Source organism: Macrobrachium nipponense, chromosome 3, assembly GCF_015104395.2.
Source record: "Macrobrachium nipponense isolate FS-2020 chromosome 3, ASM1510439v2, whole genome shotgun sequence".
Classification (NCBI taxonomy): domain Eukaryota; kingdom Metazoa; phylum Arthropoda; class Malacostraca; order Decapoda; family Palaemonidae; genus Macrobrachium; species Macrobrachium nipponense.
Genome location: NC_087202.1, coordinates 25482770 through 25500300, shown reverse-complemented (window position 1 = coordinate 25500300; position 17531 = coordinate 25482770). Strand labels below are relative to the sequence as shown.

Sequence of the window (17531 nt, the reverse complement as noted above, 5' to 3'; positions counted from 1 at the left end):
TATCACCCCGAAGCCTTCTTTACAAGATTCCAGAACTTTACTTAAAAAAAAAAATACTTCAAACTTTAGTCCTTCGTTCAAGTGTCTCATAGCAGAGTTTTTCTTTTTCGTTGTGGGAGTGGCGGAGGCACGAGAGTTTTTTTTTTTTTTTTTTCTTGACAAACCTGTTGGGGGATTAATGGGTTGCCCAGTTCTTTTTCCTAGAGTCACCCTCTTTTATCGGGGGCGACGAGACTTTACTCACATGCACACACATTTATGAAAAGTAAGAGACACTGTGTATTAGTGCACACAAATACATTAACTTTACAGACATAGATTATTACAACTAGAGAAAACGCATATGTATATACATATATACGTACGTACACACACACACACACACACATATATATATATATATATAGTTTGTGTGTAAAGATTGATATATACTGTAGATATATGTGGCGCCATGGAAAGAGTCTCAAGTCGATCCCAAGAATGAGAAACGTTGAGTAAAGCCTTCTTCTTTGAAAAACATGACTAACCCATCGGGCCCCCCAAAAAATTGAATTATTAACCTGACAGTTAGCGGACTGCTGTGAGTCGTAGTAACCAGGGACCAGAATAGAATGGGGTTTGCATCTCGTTCCAAAAATACGTCGGTATATATATATATATATACATATATATATATATATATATATTATATATATATATATATATATATATATGTGTGTGTGTGTGTGTGTGTGTGTGTATATATATAATCACCATAACGTGATTGTGGGAATATTTTTTTTAAGTAATAAAAGTCCACACTTATGTAGATGTGTATTAGAAAATTCTTAAAAGACTGGGGCTTTCGTCTACTTGATCAATAGACCTCATGAGCCGTACAGATTTTTCCTTTTTAAAAGTAATGAAGTCACGAAGGACAGAAAGACACTGGAACCGTATTTTTGTTGCTGTTTCCAGCGTCTTTTCCGTCCTTAGTGGCTTTATGTATATTTTAAAAAGGAAAATCAGTACGGCTGATGCGGTCTACTGATCAAGTAGTTGAAAGCACCCTTCTTTAAAGAATTTTTCAATATACATGTTACATAAGTGTGGACTTTCATTACTTCATATATATATATATTATACATAACTTTCTGTCTCATATGGGAAACGAACCCCGGTGTCCGGAGGGACAGGCCAGGCCGATACAGTAGACCTGCCAAAAGGTCAATTAGCATTGGCCTGTCCTGTCACGCGGGAGGCCGGGGATCGTTCCCCATGTTAGACAGAAATCTATTATTGTGAAACACATGTCCATGTGTTCATTATTTCCTTACATATATACGTGTGTGTGCATTCACATAAGAACGAATGTATTTCTTGACATTGGGCTCTGGTATTACTCATAATCATAACCCCCTTTATATTTACATATTTATCACCTTTTCCTGTAATCCCGTAGGGGGGTATATTGCCGTCAGTGGACCTTATGCGGTGCATTGTAGGCATAACTTAAGGTTCTCTGGAGCGTGCCTTCGGTCCCTAGCTGCAACCACTTTCGTTCCTTTTCCTGTACTTACTTTCGTATTCTCTTTCTTCATCTTACTGTCCACCCTCTCCAACACTTGATTCATAGTGCAACTGCGAGGTTTTCTTCCTGTTACACCTTTCAAACCTTTTACTGTCTATTTCCATTTCAGTGCTGAATGACCTCATAGCTCCAAGTGCTTGGCTTTTGGCCTAAGTTTTCAACTCACCCTTTTCCTGTAACTTGCCTCTCTCTGTAGCCTGATTTCTGTTTGGAGGCCTTCTGGGGTTAGTCTGTTGACGCTTTCCATAATGGTTTTCAGCTGGAGATTTAAAGCAAGAAAGAAAGAAAGAAATATATATATATATATATATATATATATATATATATATATATATATATATATATATATATATATATTTGGGCAGATGCTCATACCAACAATGCAGTCATTGAAGATTTCCTGTCTCTCTTTTTAATTAGAACTAAATCGTTGCGTCGTTTTGCCATTAGGAAGAACATGCTGCAGACATCAAATAGAATTTATGAATTAAAAAACGAACAACAGTAATTGAATCCTAACTTATTATTGGGTTTGAATCAGAGAGATTGTCGAAAAAAAAGTTGTTGAACTGGATATTGAGATGACTGCAGTACGACAACCTCTCCTTGCAATGCACCTTCCTGGCTGCAAGTCAACCAAAGGTGGATAGCAACAAACCCCCAATGTCTGTGGGGGTCAGGAGGACGCTGCCTGAATGAGATAAGACAGAGAGAGAGAGAGAGAGATAGGAGTAACGCAAGGTTCACTGCTGCTGTCCTTACTCAACAGGCGGCAGCTTAAACTATACCTCCTCTCTCTTTACTCTTTCTGAAGCGCAGTTTAAAGGAAACAGCCAAGAAGCGAGTGTGATTAGTCTCCGATCCTTAAAATTGTGATTTTCGACGAAAGATCAGGTCAGCTGCAGCCATTTGGGCACTGCAAGTTCTTTCGGCTGACTTCTCCTGACGCAGGGTCCGTCTAAAAAAGTAAGTTTATGTTAGTTTTTTTTTTTTTTTTTTTTTTTTTTGTTTTTTTTTTTTGGCACAGCATTTGACATGGACGAAGGAACCGTTCATTCATTTGCAAAGTTTTCTTGCTTGTGTACGAGTTAGATTTTGATGAATCACGGTGCTATTTGTTTTCGAAGAACTACCAGTTATGGGAAATATTAGAGACAGTATTATTCCCAGTATACCAATATTAAATTGAGCATAATCGATTACCCGAAGATGTGTTAAAAAAATAACTTCCTCATTTTATTTACAAATTGTAGTTAGTGGTGCTGGAATATTTCTGCTTGCTTTTAAATATCTGTTGTCAGTTCTAAACGGCTGTGGAAAACGCAATGATAAATTTCAGGTATTCTTATTATCTTATGATAGATATATATATATTATAATTATATATATATATCTATATATATTATATATATACTATAATATATATATTATATATATATATATATATCATATATATATATATTATATATTATATATATATATGTATACATATATATATATATATATATATAATATATATATATATATATATTAATATATATTAATATAATATATACTCATCAAAGAATAGAGTGCATCAATGAACCATTCAGGTGGTATGGCTGAAGTAGACAGCGTAACGCCCACCGTGCTTAGGAAAACTTCAGCCATCCGACAGTGAATTAAATGTATCTTTAGACATATACGTAGACAAAAACCAGTTGACCATCTGAAGAGAAAAGTGTGGAATGAGAGTTAACAAAATTACCTCGTCTATTTGTTAAGTGCTTGGTAAAAAAAAACTTCTTAAGTAATAATAGCCAACTAAATAACCCCTAGAAGTGGTTTAATTGCGAGCACACAGTGTTAAAAATTTTTTGAGAAAAAACTGTGGTGAAAATGAAAGAGGCAGATTTACTTATAACAGGTAATAATTTCTGAAGGTAGAACCGAAAGCGAATGGAATGAAATTCCTCAGTAGGGCATCATGAATGAAGAAGTATGTCGTTATCGAAATATAATGACATCTTAGATAATTCGTCGGGCTATTGTTTACGGACAGGCCAAAATATTTGTCAAGTCAAAAAACGGAATGTAAACAATACCCTGACGAATTATCTAAGACATAATTATACTTCGATAATAACATAATTCTTCATTCATATTCATATATGCCGCTGGATATGCTATTCAGTGTACTTCAGAAATAAATTACACCCCTTGGGTGTAAGTTATTCCCCGGGATTATTAAGATATATATATATATACGTATTATATATATTATATAGATATATATATATATATATATATATATTATATATATATACGTAAGTCCATGGTAGAAAGGTAAGTAAAACAGGGACTTGGCACAAGTGTAAACATGAAAATGTAGAATATACTACGAAAGTACTTGTTTCAACTCTCTGTTTCACTTACCTTTCTACCGTGGATTTATGGATATTCTCCAGTACGTGTTCCTTCGCGCTACATTGGGTATATATATTATATATATATATATATATATATATATATATATATATATATATACTTTATATATATATATATATATATATATATATATATATATATATATATATATATATATATATATGTGTGTGTGTGTGTGTGTATGTATGTGTGTGTGCTGTTGGTAAAACTGTTAAACAGGAATAATGAAAGAGAGTGATTAAAATTTATCGGTATAAATCAAATATTGTTTTACAATTAAGGCCATATATTATGTGCGTGATAATTAGGCTACGGTGTTATGAGTTTCTTTTCTGTAATTCAGTTTGATATATGTGTAATACTGGCCATTCAAAGCCCCCCCACCCCGCGAGTAAAATAACTAAATCAGATTGAGGTCGTCCGAGTGATTAAAATCCCTGATTTGATATGAGACTACATTATGACTGATCTAGTTATGAGGTAATCCTCTTAACAGTGGCCTAGATTAAGAAAGTTAAGTACAGATTCAATCGTAATAGTGTGAAGTATGTTGTTACTGATTATTTAAGAGTTTTTTTTCATAGATGTTTTGAATTTGGACTTTATTTTTTCACAAGCTCTAGTTTCCAGCGCTTTCTCTCCTTCTAAGGGGACACTGTAGGGGGAGTATTATCATTTTTCCACCATTGCACCTCACACAGTGTACTGTATAGGCATGACTTAAAGTTCTTTGCGGCTCCCCTTCGGTCCCTAACTGCAACCCCTTTCGTTCCTTCTTTTACTTTTCGCCCTCTCCTGGCTTTTGTTTCACAGTGCAACTGGTGGGAGGTCAACCTCTGTCACACCTTAAAAACCTGTACTCTCTATTTCCCATTCAGTGCTGAATGGCCTCAGGTCCAAGAGCGTAGGATTTGGCCTAAATTTGATATTCCAATTGTAATGAGAGTCCCCACTCTTGCTGTTTTACTCGTGTATATTAGTGTGTGTGTGTGTGTGTGTGTGTGTGTGTGTGTGTGTGTGTGTGTGTGTGTGTGTGTGTGACACTGCGTGAAAGAGAGAGGAGGAGGGGAGAAAGACCGTTATTCCCATGAGTCATAATATTGCTACAATTCACACAATCCATTTTCTATGCCGTTAAAGAAAACTTGAAATACTGATTCATAAAACATCCTTTTGCCTAAATGCATGCTTTGCCATTAGGGAAAATTCGGCTGAGGTCATTGTCCATTTGATCGTCTATAGTATAATCAAAATGACTACGAAAATGTAGTACGTTTTCGGCGTTGCCGCTTTTCCCAGATTTCATTCATAAACCCTCGACCTGAAAGGGATGTAATGTAGATGTGGCAAAAACTGCCAAATCTCCTTATACCAGGTCAAATTGGGTAAAGACCTTGACACTCTTGTTCTACGTTTCTAACATTGAAGACGTAAAATGGACGAAAGAATTGAAATTTGATGGCGAGTAAAAGGATGCTATATAGTAAAAACAATAAAACTGCAGTAAATGAAGATTTGAACTGGGTAGGATAAGGATGATTTAGTCTCTAATCTAAATGAATTATACCAATGCTCAATATCTAGCCCAGATTCACTCATAAAAAAATCCTGTTATTGGCCCCCCCTCAAAGACTAATTTAAGTCGGCCTTGTCCCGGAACGGTCTCTTTCTCATGGAAAGCCGTGAGAGGGATACGTAGAATTTAGGACCGGATCAGAGAACCCCGAATTGAGGGAAGCAGATGTACTGTAGTCGGATGAAGAGTCAGGAAGAAGTTTGGCAGCGTAGTTGATGAGGGCATGTTCGCATTCGTTTTGGTTTTACTGTAATTGCCCGGTCAGGATGACCCTTTCATATATGAAATATGTCCACAGTTTAATACCCCTTAATATATAGGGTCACGCACAACTTCATCAGGGGCGCATAGGATGGCATCCTGCATCCTGTCGTGTGTTACATTAATTTCTTTCTGGCTACTAAGCTTATTCTTGGTGTAGGGCTGGCTTCTAGGAAAAGCAAGAGGGCGATCACTGCTACCTTCATTGATGATGCGTATGATGTATAATCTTCCACTTCCTCACAGCCACATAATATGTATATAAATATATATATATATATATATATATATATATATATATATAAATACTATATATATATATAGTATATATATATAGATATATATATATATATATATATATATATATATATATATTTGTTCATTTATTCCATCTTCTGTTCTTGTTTTTTCTTAATCCCACCTGATGCTGGCATCCATCTAAATCATAGTCACTGCCATATTTCATTTCAATTGCTAAATCGAAAGTACGCTCCCTGTGCACTTGATTTCAACAGCATTGCCGGTATCACATATAATTTGTGTTCCCTTGAATTTGGACTCCCCAGTCATAATTATGCGTATAAAAGTAACTCTCCATTCGTTATTATACGTGCAATAAACATTCCCTCTGTATAATAAGCACTCTCCTAGCTTCTATGTAAATTGTAAGTATGCCGAGAACTCTAAAAGCCAAGCCAAGCCATGATATGTCAAGAACTCTAAAAGCCAAGCCAAGCCAAGCCATGATATGTCAAAAACTTTAAAAGCCAAGCCAAGTCATGCTATGCCAAGAACTTTAAAGCCAAGCAAAGCCATGATATGCCATGAACACTAAAAGCCAAGCCAAGCCATTATATGTCAAGACCTCTAAAAGCCAAGCCCTGATATGCCAAGAACACTAAAAGCCAAGCCAAGTCATGCCATGCCAAGAACTCTAAAATCCAATCTAAGCAAGCAATGCCATGCCAAACACTAAAAACCAAGCCAAGCCAAAACGTGCCATGCCAAGAACTCTGAAAGCCAAGCAAAACCAAGCCATGATATCCCAAGAACTTAAAAGCCAAGCCAAGCCAAGCTATGCCATGCCAAGCACTCTAAAAGCAAAGCCAAGGCAAACCAAGCCAAGCCAAGCCAAGCCATCATATGCCAAGAACTCTAAAAGCCAAGCCAATCCAAGCCAGATATACCAAGAAATCTAAAATTCAAGCCAAGCCAAGCCAAGCACTCTAAAAGCAAAGCCAAGCCAAGCCAAGCCAAGCCATCATATGCCAAGTACTCTAAAAGCCAAGCCAAGTAAAGCCAAACCAAGCCATGCCAAGCACTCTAAAAGCCAAGCAAAGCTAAGTCAAGCCAAGCCAAGCCATGATATGCCAAGAACTTTAAAAGCCAAGCTAAGCCAAGCCATGATATGCCAAGAACTCCAAAAGCCAAGCCAAGCCATGCCAAAAACTCTTGAAGCCATGCCAAGCACTCTAAAAGCCAAGCCAAGCCATAATATGCCAAGACTTCTAAAGGCCAAGCAAAGCTAAGCCATGATATGCCAAGATCTCTAAAAGCCAAGCCGAGCCAAACCATGCCATGCCAGCCAATCTAAAAGCCAGGAAATGCCAAGCCAAGCCAAGCCATGCCATACCAAGAGCTCTAAAAGCGAAACCAAGCCAAGCCAAGCCAAGCCAAGTCATGTCTAAAAGCCAAGTATAAGTAAAACACAAGTTGAGAATAACAAATGAAGTCACAAAACGGCCACCGACGCCTACAGTATATTATTTGCTTATAATCCTATAATCTTCAAAAGGAAAATAATTAAAAGAAGACACTGTTTACACATTTTCCCTTTTGGGAATGCACGTCTAATTCAGAAATACAATGGACCTTGTCAACATCATGTACATTACAATATAATAAAAAAAATGTTTACGTAACTTTAAGATACAAGCATTAGCCTTTTCTTGCGTGGCACAAAAAACTGACATATACACTTATATCTTCGACGGTCTTTTTCGTCGATACCCATAAGTAACTATATGCATTTAAGCAGCATTTAAAAAAATAACAACACATGTAAACATGACAATAAGGAGAATATATAGAATTACATGTTTCATAATGACTGGGGGAAGTACAACTCATACGTATAATAATGACTGGGGAGTGAATATCAAACGCTACACCGGCTTCTTTCACCTACACAGATGGCTCATGAAAGCCACGTTCAACCTGCATCAAAAACTGCACAATTCACTTCTATTGCGCACGTACTATTGCACTTGCTAAATGGAATGATACTAGACAGAATCTCTTTCTCCCATCTCTCCAGAACTCTGTAGGTCTTCCCCCGCCGCCTTTGTCCTCATTTTCTTCATTTGCTCCTGAATCTTCCCACGTGACCAAACCATCTCTCAAGACTCGCCCATCCTTTCACTTGCACAAACCATTTCACAACTTCCTACCCCTACATGTCCTTCCCATTCAGTTCTTCCACTTGTATGAGGTACCCGGAAAGGAAAATAATAGCCTATTTCTCAATCTCTTTATTGTGGGCATTAGCAAATGCCTTGGGGCACGTTGTTTGTAGCCCCGTACCCTATGGTTTTATAAAAAAAAAAAAAAAAAAAAAAAAAAAAAAAAAACGAAAAGCATATACATATGTGTATATGATTATGTATAACATTACATGTATCCATATATGTGCATGAACACTGACACACATTTAAGTATGTGATTACATACGCATACGTATGTAGTATACACTTTTTCCGTTTTTCCATAAAAGCACAGAGTACTGGAGTGGTAGCAACATGCCAAGGTCTGTCATTTGGTAATTTTCTCACGTTATTCAAATCAATAATAAAAGAACGAATTCACGAACATGACAAGATTGAGAGTAACCAGATGTGAAAGTGTAACAGCCAAACATTTTCATTAATTCACTTGAAGGATGACGAAGTCAGATTCTAATGAACGCGAATTAGACGAAATAAACTATAAAGAGGAGTCGTCAGAATTAGAAACGAGTGGCACAGACAATAATTAACAGACGAGAGAAAACCGAGACCTAAATATTCCTCTCACAATCTATTGCGCAATGTCACATTAATGAGGCTTAATCTCTGCGCTACAAAATGTGAAATATAATACCGAGTTCAGTTGACGTCGTCGCTATTGTTACTAAGACCTGAATCTTGATTAACTGCTCTCTCTCTCTCTCTCTCTCTCTCTCTCTCTCTCTCTCTCTCTCTCTACAAGCGGACAACAGACTTGTGTGTGTGTGTGTGTGTGTGTGTGTGTGCTGTTATTGATAGGCAGGCGGTCCTTTCTATGCTGAAAAAGTTAAAGAACGGGTTTTTTTCTTTCATTCGTAGCAGAAGTGTGCAATTTATGTTGTTAAATTTTTAATGAAATTCGTCGTTTATTTATTGAGTCAAGACTGAATGAGAGTTTTCATTTGTTTTTATGACATTTTACATGAATTTTGTACAAAAATTTACTTATTATTATTATTATTGTTATTATTATTATTTTTTTTTTTTTGCTCTATCACAGTCCTCCAATTCAACTGGGTGGTATTTACAGTGTGGGGTTCCGGGTTGCATCCTGCCTCCTTAGGAGTCCGTCACTTTTCTTACTATGTGCGCCGTTTCTAGGATCACAGTCTTCTGCATGAGTCCTGGAGCTACTTTAGCCTCTAGTTTTTCTAGATTCCTTTTCAGGGATCTTGGGATCGTGCCTAGCGCTCCTATGATTATGGGTACAATTTCCACTGCCATATCCCATATCCTTATTATTTCTATTTTCAGATCTTGATACTTATCCATTTTTTCCCTCTCTTTCTCTTCAACTCTGGTGTCCCATGGTATTGCGACATCAATGAGTGATACTTTCTTCTTGACTTTGTCAATCAACGTCACGTCTGGTCTATTTGCACGTATCACCCTATCTATTCTGATACCATAGTCCCAGAGGATCTTTGCCTGATCGTTTTCTATCACTACCTCAGGTTGGTGCTCGTACCACTTATTACTGCAAGGTAGCTGATGTTTCTTGCACAGGCTCCAGTGGAGGGCTTTTGCCACTGAATCATGCCTCTTTTTGTACTGGTTCTGTGCAAGTGCCGGGCATTCGCTTCCGTATTGCACTTCCTACATATGGGAGAGATGTTATTTCCATCTATCGTTCTTTGAACATATCTGGTTCTTAGGGCCTGATCTTGTGCCGCTGTTATCATTCCTTCAGTTTCCTTCTTTAGCTCTCCCCTCAGTAGCCATTGCCATGTGTCATCGCTGGCTAGTTCTTTAGTCTGTCTCATGTATTGTCCGTCATTGGTTTGTTGTGCTAGTCCTCTGTTCTGTTTGTCATTCTCCTGTCTCTGTATATTTCTGGGTCTTCGTCTACTTTTATTAGTCCTTCTTCCCATGCACTCTTTAGCCACTCGTCTTCACTGGTTTTCAGATATTGCCCCAGTGCTCTGTTCTCGATGTTGACGCAGTCCTCTATACTTAGTAGTCCTCTCCCTCCTTCCTTTCGTGTTATGTATAGCCTGTCCGTATTTGCTCTTGGGTGTAGTGCTTTGTGTATTGTCATATGTTTCCTGGTTTTCTGATCTATGCTGCGGAGTTCTGACTTCGTCCATTCCACTATTCCAGTGCTGTATCTGATTATTGGCACCGCCCAAGTGTTTATGGCTTTTATCATATTTCCGGCGTTGACTTTTGACTTGAGTATCGCCTTGAGTCTCTGCATATATTCTTTCCTGATCGTGTCCTTCATCTCTTGGTGTTTTATATCCCCTCCTTCCATTATTCCCAGGTATTTGTATCCAGTCTCATCTATGTGTTTGATGTTGCTCCCATCTGGTAGCTTTATCCCTTCAGTTCTCGTTACTTTGCCTTTTTGTATGTTGACTAAGGCGCATTTTTCTATTCCAAACTCCATCCTGATGATCATAGATACAATCCTTACAGTCTGGATTAGGGTATCTATTTCCTTACCATACAGCTTGAACATCAGATGGTTGATTCTGTTGCCTCTTTTCTTGAGTTGGTACCCGGCATCCATCTTCTGTAGTACTTTTGTCATGGGAATCATGGCTACTACGAAGAGTAGTGGGGACAGTGAGTCGCCCTGGAAGATCCCTCTCCATGAATACTTAACCTCTGCTAGTCTTATTCCAGAGCTTGTAAGTATTGTATTCCAGTTCACATTGTATTTTTGAGGAAGCTGATGTGTTTTTTTTCCTCTGCCCCATATATTTTCAGGCATTCTATTAGCCATGTGTGTGGTATCATGTCGAAGGCTTTCTTATAGTCTATCCATGCCATGCTTAGGTTGGTTTTCCTTCTCCTACTGTTCTTCATTACCATTTTGTCTATCTATTATTATTATTATTATTATTATTATTATTATTATTATTATTATTATTATTATTACTGTTATTGTTGTTGTTGTTGATGATGATGATGAAGATAAATAACTTTGTCTGTGAATAAAATGTTTGTATAGCAAAGAATATATATATATATATATATATATATATATATATATATATATATATATATCTTTGGGGGGTCTACAGGTCCTCCAATTTGACTGGGTGGTGGTTATTATATATATATATATATCTATATATATAGTATATATATATATATATATATATATATATATATTCTTTGGGGGGTTTATCAGTCCTCCAATTCGACTGGGTGGTATTTATTTGCCTGATCGTTTACTATCACTCCTTCAGGTTGGTGCTCGTACCATGTATTATTGCAAGGTAGCTGGTGTTTCTTGCACAGGCCGTAATGGAGGGCTTTTGCCACTGAATCATGTCTCTTTTTGTATTGGTTCTGTGCAAGTGCCGGACATTCGCTTGCTATGTGGTTTATGGTCTCGTTTTTCATATTGCACTTCCTGCACATGGGTGAGATGTTATTTCCATCTATCGTTCTTTGAACATATCTGGTTCTCAGGGCCTGATCTTGTGCCGTTGTTATCATTCCTTCAGTTTCTTTCTCTTCTTGAGTTCTCCCCTCTGTAGCCATTGCCATATTTCATCGCTGGCCAGTTCTTTAGTCTGTCTCATGTATTGTCCGTGCATTGGATTTGTTTGTCATTCTCCTCTCTCTGTATATTTCTGGGTCCTCGTCTACTTTTAACAGTTCTCCTTCTCATGTACTCTTGAGCCACTCGTTTTCACTGGTTTTCAGATATTTCCCCAGTGCTCTGTTCTTGATGTTGACGCAGTCCTCTATGCTTAGTAGTCCTCTCCCTCCTTCCTCTTGTGCTATGTATAGTCTGTCCGTATTTGCTCTTGGGTGTAGTGCTTTGTGTATTGTCATATGTTTCCTAGTTTTCTGGTCTATGCTTCGGAGTTCTGCCTTCGTCCATTCCACTATTCCTGCGCTGTATCTGATTACTGGTACTGCCCATGTGTCTATGGCTTTTATCATATTTCTGGCATTGAGTTTTGACTTGAGTGTCGCCTTAAGTCTCTGCATATATTCTTTCCTGATCGTGTCATTCATCTCTTGGTGTTTTATATTCCCTCCTTACTATTCCCAGGTATTTGTATCCTGTCTCATATATGTGTTTAATGTTGCTCCAATGTGCTCGCTTTAGCCCTTCAGTCCTTGTTACTTTGCCCTTTTGTATGTTGACCAGGGCACATTTTTCTATTCCAAACTCCATCCTAATGTCCCCAGATACAATCCTTACAGTCTGGATTATGGTATCTATCTCCTTAATGCTCATACCATATTATTATTATTATTATTATTATTATTATTATTATTATTATTATTATTATTATTATTATTATTATTATTATTATTATTTACGCAACCTTTAGGAACGAGCAAAAATACCTTTAGGTTATGAGCACGTATCCACAGAATTAAAAATATAGAATAAAAGACAAATATTTATAAATTTTTTGCAATGAGTTTTTTAATAAAAACTTTTAGAAAAATCTATCTTCGTGATTTTATTTCCTTTGTATGATCAACTTATAAGAGAAAAGTTTTTTTTCTCATTGTCAAATTATTTAGCTTCATCGACGTACAGTCGAAGAAAATTCATTTCCTCCAAATCCTCTTGAAAGATATCGACATATTTTACGTTTTCAAAAATAATACCAAAATGAATAAAATATCGAAGTAAGGGCAAGACTGAGCCGAATAAGCAGCTATGTAGTGCGGGGTACTTATGTTAGCGAAGAAGTTGGGTGAATGAGAAATTCTATTAAAAAGAACGATACAGAATGCGCATTATGCTTAACAAAGCTTTCTCTCTCTCTCTCTCTCATCCACGACTTGTGGTTGATATATATATATATATGTATATATATATATATATATATATATATATATATATATATATATATATATATATGTAATAGTGTGGCACAGTGTCGTTATTACAAAAGGCAATAACTTAATAATACTTAAGAAAAAGGCACGAAACGGATAATAAGGAAGAAAAGGGAAAGGGAATAAGATAGTGATTTTTCTTAGCGAAGGGATTTTGTTACTCCAAACATTAGGCTTTTAGCCATTAGACATCTGGTTTTCATCTCCCCCAAAAAAGCCTCTGTCCGTACCAGCGATTAGTGACCAACAAGAGATTATAGCCGACGAGGGATATCGCCCAGGCATCTTCGAGAAATTGGAAACTACTCTCATTAGCGCCTATGACTAATCGGCGTTCCTTTCGTGAACAGGTCAGAGAGAGCCATCTGGCATACGTTAAAAAGGAATTCTATGACCCGTTGTTAGAAAGAGGGAAGTACCAAATTCTTAAAAGCTCCACCCTCCCAAAGGTAGGCCTCTAGTATCGACGAATCAAAAGCCATGAGTGTTGGTCATAAGACAGCCCAAAAGGGGTATCAACGAATGACCTATGAGGTTACCAAGGGATACGCCCCTAAGAAGCCAGGACATGAAGAAGGAGGCGTATACAAATTCAGAGCCTACGAATCATTGTAAAAGACATGACAGGAAGGCGGTCTTGTATAATGTCTGTAGCCACTAACACACAAAAAGTCTTTCAGAAAATGCCACACCCAGTCAAAATCCCAAAATCCAAAGGCGGGGCTAAGGAGATTTCAACCCAACAAAAAGGTCAGACAGAGAGAGAGAGAGCAGAGAAAAAAGGGGAACAGAGAAGCCAAGAGAGAGAACAACCGGGGAGCCTGAGGGGAGACTGCAGTGGCATGGGCCGTGAAACAGAGAAGGCGACAGAAGAATCCCCAGAAGAAGAACAGGTGCAAAAGTGTGGTGTGCGAAGCAATCAAAGACAGTGAAAGTGACAATCAATACTCAGTAAATTTCCCTCGTGCCTATAGACTCGTAATTGCAACAAGTGCAATTAAGTTTTCATCAGTCCAAGAGCCCAGTAACTCAGAAGGTGGAAAACATGTGTAAGAACCCCTAACGAAGAATAAACTTAATGCAAAGAAACATATCAATTCATTTCTCATCCTAACAGAACCCCTTTACCTAATTCCCCAAAGTACAGCCTCCACGGCACACGTTACCTTAGATCTGTGCAAAGAAAGTAAGTACCGTCACATATATATATATATATAATATATTATATATATATATATATATGCAAATGCTTGCATAAACGAATTTCCCTTTAACTTTCTTAACCCCACTTCAGTAAGAAAGGAAGATAAAAGCTAAAACTAAGAAATGCATAAATAAAACCGCTAGTTCCCCGCAGCCTCTTACCACAACAAAAAGAACAAAAAATAAAGAAGATAAAAAAAAAAAAAAACATTTGCCATCATACCCAATCGAGTTACCCGGGTCACAACATTCACACCTCATGATGGCAAAGCGAGAAGAATTGAAGCCTTATCATCCGTTATTTTGGAGACAACATATACGTATATACTACAGTCGCTTCGGAGGCTCCCGTAGGGGCTCGAGGGAGTCCAAGGGTGGTATGGATGGAGAAGTTGGGAGCTGAGGTAGAGGCGCTTGTGCATGGAGCTACTTGGAGCGTCATTTAGCATCTTGCTTATCCCGTCTTTCAAACTCGATTAAAATTTTTCATTCATTTCATATTATTTTTTTTTTTTAATTTCATGCCGATTCTCCCTCATTTTCTTTCATTTTTGTTATATCGCTTCGTGTTTGAATTTCATGTTTAGATTTTCTAACAAAAAATATTTATTTTATGAAGTCACATCCACATTTTTTCTTTATCTTAAGATTCATTTTAAATCGTAGGTAATTCCGTATTTAAATTTTGGTTTATACTTAATTAAATACCAACATTTTTACTTATTATTGTCAGGTGTTTCTTACTTTTTCTTTGAAATTTTGTATGGTGACTTTTTTTTCTTTCTTATCATGTTTCAGTTTTAATCCCATAACAATGTAATTACAGCTTTTTCATGTGGGGTTAAATATGACCGTACTGCAAAAGAGACATTATATGGGGAATATATGTCAGAGAGAGAGAGAGAGATAGAGAGTTACAAGGAGTTACAAGGATTAGGATGTCTCAAAGACTTGTTAATCCATCCAAGGAGACCTCGTGTGCTCACGTATCTGCAGGAGCAGGGTTTACTGTGCATTCACAGTTTCCTAATGGTTTTGTTTAGCTTTCTTTTAAACTCTTCCATTGAGAGAGAGATAGGGGGGGGAGGGAGACTAGCGGCCTGGGATGAAAGACAGCAACTCCTGACACAGAGACGTAATGTACCGTTCTGAGAAACGACGAAGTTACTTTTCATTCTCTCTCTCTCTCTCTCTCTCTCTCTCTCTCTCTCTCTCTCTCTTGATTTCTAGGACCTCAGCATCCCTGCCTGTCCCTTTTCGCTCACGTAAGATAAGGAAGATCATGATGCTTGTATAAGTAAGAAAAAGAGAGAGAGAAAAAAAAACTCCTTGAATGAATTCTCTCACTCTTGAATTTGAAGACTTGAACATGCGGGTCCATTTTGTCCGGAATAATATGGTACTTGCCACAGATATTTCTCTCTCTCTCTCTCTCTCCTCTCTCTCTCTCTCTCTCTCTCTCTCTCTCTCCTGTGTGTGGTATATTTATTTTTTAGATTTAAACTCCCTCACACTGAGGGACCTGGGGCAACCCGAACAAGATGTAAGGTCTGTAAGGTCTCTCTCTCTCTCTCTCATTAATGCATTGTCACTCTTTCTCTCTGCTTGTTCAAAACATGTCTATCTCTCTTTTGTTATTGTGTGATCAAAACATCGTATCTCTCTCTCTCTCTCTCTCTCTCTCTCTCTCTCTCTCTCTCTCTGAACAAGCCTTGCCACGTCTTGTTTATCACTAAGAGACCCTGTTTCATGTCTAAATGGACAAATTCCCAGTACTTACAGACATTGGAGACTATTGGTACAAGGCCGAAATGGTAAGTACCCTTGACATCTTACACACATTGCTGTTTTTGTTGCTGTATTTGTCATGGCTCTTGAGAGATGGCCCAGGGTAATGCAATCTCCGGCGCGCGCGTGTGTGTGTTTATGTGCGCGCCTGTGTATGTGTTCATGAGTCTGTGTGCGGATGTGTTTTGATAAGACGCCATTGAATCAAGGAGTGTATTCTGCCTGAATGCCGTCGCCTTTTCCGTATAGGGATTATGGTACACCCCTTCACTCATCTGTCTGTACTGGCAAGATATATTTGCAAGCGCGGTAGATTTGCAGTTAGGTCTAACAGTCTTGTCTTTTGTAAGGTTTGAATTCAGCTCCGACCAAATTCTTGTTGCAATTTTTTCTCCCTTTGATTAAGCAGGCTCACGTTAGTCCCTTTTCATAGGTTAGCTGCTATATCTCATTTGTTTTACTTTGTTGCTCTCCCAAAACTGTTTGGTCTTTTGTGTTTCCGCACCGGAGACATCTGTCGGTCGGTTCTTGAATCAGGCTCCCGGACTCAACAAGAAGTGTATCACTGAGCAGATCTTATCTGCTGAACAGGAAGAGGTACCAAAGGATTATTATTATTATTATTATTATTATTATTATTATTATTATTATTATTATTATTATTATTATTATTATATGCAGGGAGCAGACCTTCTTTGATACATGTTTTGGTTGAAAATAATGGCAGCTTTCAACTAGAAGACCTTGATAAGATTGATTCGTTGAAAGCTGAGATTTTGTTAAACAAAATAGTATTATTATTATTATTATTATTATTATTATTATTATTATTATTATTATTATTATTATTATTATTATTATTATTATTATTCTTGTATATATGTATATATATTGCTAGTAACCCTTCATTTAAGCATATTTTATTGAACTTAATTGCTGCTACAATTATTATTATCATTATTCACAAGATGAACCATATTCGTATACAACAGCCATTAACCTGAAATTCCTTAGTAAATGTTGCTCATTAGAGAGAAGTAACGGAAGGCAACAAGAAATACAGAAAGAAGAGATTAGTAATTAGAAAAGAAACTAATGATATAACAAACCAAAAAATAAATAAATAAAAATGTCAGTAAAATAAAAGGATAATTGTTTTAGGGACTTCGGAAAGGACGAGAGAACATCCTTCAGAAATAGTATAGCCAACTGTTCACAAACACATAGTCTTTGAACCAAGCAAATGCCAGTTATCGTTTCCTAACATTGACCCTTTAAAATTCAGGCTACCAGGTGGCCAAGACCCATTTCAACTGCACCAATGACGGAAAGGTGACAGTAA

General features: G+C 37.2%; 1 protein-coding gene across 1 annotated transcript in view; it reads left to right on the top strand.

The window, feature by feature from the left end:
• Positions 1 to 2237: 2237 nt before the first annotated feature.
• Positions 2238 to 17531, top strand: part of LOC135221663 (glycerophosphocholine cholinephosphodiesterase ENPP6-like) — a 43485-nt gene continuing 28191 nt past the window's right edge. The window contains exon 1 of the mRNA XM_064259362.1: positions 2238 to 2536. The gene's annotated coding sequence lies outside the window, so the exon portion shown is untranslated. The remainder of the gene's footprint in view (positions 2537 to 17531) is intronic.